Raw genomic sequence first — 5,086 nt, forward strand, 5'->3', positions numbered from 1 at the left:
CTTCTTTGTAAGTAAGCTAAAGACACATTATTTTGTGTCTTTTCCTCTCATTGTCCCTGCATCATAATCACTTCTCCGTGCCAACAATATACCTAGGTCTACATATCTCAAAATGGTGTGTCATTTAGAAGGGACAGTCATAGGATAAACTAGGTGCAGAAAGCCACCATATGACAAAGTCCATGAGTTGAAGAGCCCATCTTTACAGAAGGTCCAGGAAAAGCATTAATTTAGTCAGCAGAGGGAAGCAATTGTTGTATATTGTGTTTTGTGTTAGCAGTCCCATTTTTAGTGTTTTTATTTCTAGCAACTGAAAATACTAATTGATTTCTAACAGATGTCACCTTGTACTATTTAAAAAATAATGTCAGTGTTGGAACTTTTCAAAGGTATCCCTTACTCTGAGGCTTCTGTGTTAAATTTTACTAATTTTAAGTATCTTCTATTATTTTCTATTAATACAAAATTCATACACTTAGATATTAGTTGCTACTTAGAATTGATACTCAGGAATGTACATGTTCTCAGTGTGGGTTTTCTTCTTGGCAATATGTGAATTTGGAGCCTATTTCCCAGAGTGGAAGGGCAGAAGTAGTGCAAGGTGTCAAACTCCCTGTCCCTCCAGCCTGGGGCAGTCTGTGCTCGTGACACCTCTGTTCTTATTGTCCACTCACCCCACACCTTAGGTCACTCTCCACCTCCACCAGCAAACACGCTGTCCACATACATTCCTTTCAAAGCTGTCCTCCCCATTTTTCCATTCTCCCAGATTCATCCCCTTCCTTCTTGTAGAGTCATTGAGGAAAGGGTGAAAGTGTAACTAGATGAAACTGTGGTATAGCCATTGTATTCCTCTTTCCAGCATCGCTTTCTCTTCTCTGGTAGTAGGATCCCTCTTTCCAGTAGAAACCGATTCTATGAGGTTCAAGGAAAACTAACCCTTCTTGATGCCTCTCTGCTAATACACACATGCACATGCACCCAAGGGGCTCTGGGAACACGTCGCTGATCCCAGACCCACTGAAGCACACATCCCCCAGCAATGGGATTAGTTCAGGTATAGGACAGTTAGAATCTCATCCTTGAATATATGGGTTCTGGAAAAAAAAGGGTCTCTCTGTTCCTTAGTTTTTATGAGCTGCATGAACTATGTGAGCCTGGACCTGCCAGTGCCACGCTTAAAGAGACATGACCTGAAAATGAAGGTACCAGAGAGATACAGAGAGAAGCAGAGTCCCAGTGTCATCATTTGAACACTGAATCTGCCCATATCCCTCATCTGACACATCAGCTCCCTGAGCTTCACTGCAGGGGAAATGCCATGACTTGTGAATCAGCAACCCTGTGCTCCCTCTTAGGTGAGAAAGTAACCAAGCCAGTCCTTTCCCTTTCCTAGGACAAACCCTCACTTGCAGAACGGATGAACCAATGGTGATAAGGCAATCCATTTGTCAAGAATGAATCACTTTTAGGTTTGAAGAAGGAAGCAAAGCTCTCATTATGCAGAAAGACCAAAGACTTGTGCTTCCTCTTGCTAGATACTCAGGCCTTCTTCCCAGCACACAGTGACATCCAAGTTTTATTTTGCAACTACTGATGGGAAGGAGATGGCAGTAGGAATAAGTCATGTCCCCGCTACTCACTAGATCTCATGAGTCCATTACGTATCAGACGACTATGAGAAGCAGCTGATGGGAATCCAGAGTCATGTTATTTTAGAAGTGGAAGAAACTATAGAAATCATTGAATCCAATGTTTTTGTAGTGAGGTCAATTGAAAATAATAATTATATTAACTAACACTTAGTGAGTACTTACTATAGTTATATGAGCACAATAACTTTATGTGAATATTTGGTCACTATTTTACTGAGGAGACTATAGTGTAGAAAAGATAGCATTTTGCACAAAACCACACTAATCCCAACTGGAGCTGAGATTTGAAACCAAGCAGTCTAATTTCCAAGTCTATCCTAGTTTTTATCCTCCCAATCTCATTAGTTGCAATTCACTAACCTCCATGAACACTGACCCTGAGAATTCCCATCATTTTGCATGTAAAAATCACATTTTTCCCACCTCTTCCACTTGCTAACAATGTGGCTTTGGCAAATTTACTTGATACATCCAAGTTTTATACAACTAACTCATAGGTCTGTTGAGAGTAGTAATTCAGGACACATAAAACACTTGGTATAGCAGTAAATATAAGGATTTATAATTATTGGTGTTATCAGTAGCAGCACTGTTCTTTTTAAACAAAAACTTACTAATACCTTTCCTTAGTAAATAACTCTCAAGCTTTAACCTGAATTTCTGGGTGAGATGTGTTATGACACGGAAATATCAAGTTTTATTGATAATTTCAAAAATACAGAATATCTCCAGTTTGGGTGAAGTGAGAGAAATCTGGAACTAAAAGGGTGGTTCCTAGTCCTTCCTTCCTGCATCAGACATGGTCTCTCTTCCCCTAAATAATAGCTGGGGTTTCTAAAGAAGTTGCAGTTCACCTCAAACAACAAGGAGAACATGTAAGTTATGAAACACATCCATTGAATAACCCAAAACCATAAACCCTTAGATTATAGGTTTATTATAAGTAATCCTCTAGCCAGGGACATCCTGCTAAAGATATTCTGCAGGTTTTTTCCACATAGCAAAAATCACTATCAGAGGTCTAGTTGGCAAGGAGAATAGACAGTCACCTGTTTTCTTTGCTTGTCCACCTGGTTGCCAGGGGGGTGGGTAGGCTTCCTCACAAAGCAAATGAACTGGTTGTGGGCCAGCTATTTTACCTCTTTCCTCCCTAGTTCCATTTAAAAATATTAAAAACAGCTACACTAGAGCCTGTAGTTCAGTCTGTGTCTTACATTCACTTTTATAGCATAGCTCATAACAATGTCTCCTCCGCTAGGGTCATTCCAAGGCTATAATGCTGCCAAATTATTTGACTTCCAATATATTGGCTTCCTTGACCTACTCAAACTCAAATAAGTCATATATTATTGAAAGTAGTTGCCACTTTGTCTCCAAATAGTTGAATAGTTTTTATTTTAACTTTTCTAGTAATTTCAAGTATAACATAAATACACAGATAAAACGATTTTAAAAATATATCTAGGTAGATGGATAAATAGTGTAACCAAGTACCTTCAATTTGCTAAATTGGTTTAATTGTTTTTATTATTTTTTCTTCTTTTCTTCTTTCCCCCTTACCTCTACTCCCTTCTTCCCACTTAGTCCTTTAGAAATGCAAATGCCACCTTTCACCTCCCCTGGCCAGACATTCTCTACAGGGCAAGTTCATCTATGTGCTACAAGATCTCTCCTTGACAGTGGATTTGCAGACCAAAGCATGCCCCAGGGAACCCTCACCTCCAGGGGGTCACCTCAGGAGAGCATGTCAAAAGCATGCCCACTTGGTCACTTTTGCAACTTATTTCTGCCCAGGAAGGTACCAACTCAACTGCCCAGTATATAACTGCCCAGTGGCAGGGGGATGCCTTCCCTAGCTCGTTTACTCCCCTACCTTATAAAAGTGCCCTCTTTCTGCTCCCAAAGTGAAGCAGCACATTTAAATGCAGGGTGCTTTGTGCCCTTCCCCAAGCTAGCTTCTGAATAAATTCACATTTTTTTTTGTATCAGACCTCACTCTCCCTAACTCGACTCTGCATTCAGCAAGCAACTAACCTGCTTTTTGGTTACAATAGACCTTTTAGAACAGGTTATGTTGTACTAAAATTTGTGCTGCTGTTGCAATATATTGCAGTTACTTGCTTAATTGCTTGTCATTTGTAGACTGTAAGATCAAAAATGTATTTGGCCACTTAAGACACTAATAAATCCACTAGTAAAGCACTAAGAAAAGGGGGGGGGTGTCTGTTTTGTTTACCACTGTGTGTTCAGAATCTAGCATAGCTCCTGACAAAAATATATGAATATACTGAATATTCTCTCAAACACAAGTTATTGGAAAAAAAGTAACTGTCCTGTCTGTTTGTTCATTTGTTTTATGTGGTCACTAGTTTTCACAAACATGGGGATCATCAGCAGGAATGTGAGGAATGTATAGTGCTCCCAAATAATCATAAAGAAGATATTATAAGGCCTAAAATTTGCTATATATTGAGTTTTCTCCCCAGATATATTAAAATTTTCTTTAGATAATAAGTTTCTAATTATATTCCATATTCAGAATTTATATACCCAAATACACAACAACCAGTGCAAAGAAAGGATACTGATTCAGATGAAAAACTGTTTGCTCTCTTATTTCCTTAGACTTTTTCTAACTTATTTTTATCCTTATTTCATTAAGCAACCAAAAATTCCACTAAAAATGGAAGTGGAGAGCCCTACCACACTTGCACTCCAATCCCTTATGAAATGGACTTACCAATCAAAGATAAACAGGAATAAGAAATTTGCTTTGTTTTGAAAAGAGACTAGGACTTAGTAGTGTGTTCTTCCCAATTAGCAGAATGAGTCCCTTTTTACTTCCCAAGCCTAAGTTTTGCTTCTACTTCCACAAATCTTTCTTTTGTCGTGATACTGGATTTTAAGTTGTTCTTTGTGTGTAAAATACCATGTGTTTAGAACACAGAAACAGATCATTCTTGGCAGTGATGTGGTTGTATTGTACTGGGAGCAGGGCAGGGGCTGCTTGTGCTTCCAGGTGGAGTTGCTATTTCGTTATGCTTTTATTGATGGAACAGTTTGATTTTGAATTTTGCATGTTTCTGTAGTGAAAAAAGTGGATTTTCATTGTGAGGGCAGGAGGTCACATTGATCCTGGGGTCCTCGCAGCATTATTGTGAAAACAGGTGAATTATCCTAAGCAATTCACAGGTCTGGGAATTAAAGACCACAGTTTAGATCCCCACAATTCATAGGTCTGGAAACTAAAGATCACAGTTTAGATCCCCACATATTTTGTTTCTATCCACTAATCACCCACAACATTGTCATGGATGGAAAGTTAGAGTAACCCTTATAGTTTTGAGAAACAGTTTCCATTGTTCTTGTTGAAGTGCAGCATCACTGAAGTAATTACAGAATAAATAATTTACCACAATAATTGACTGTCA

This window comes from Theropithecus gelada, chromosome 8, assembly GCF_003255815.1.
Source record: "Theropithecus gelada isolate Dixy chromosome 8, Tgel_1.0, whole genome shotgun sequence".
Lineage (NCBI taxonomy): Eukaryota > Metazoa > Chordata > Mammalia > Primates > Cercopithecidae > Theropithecus > Theropithecus gelada.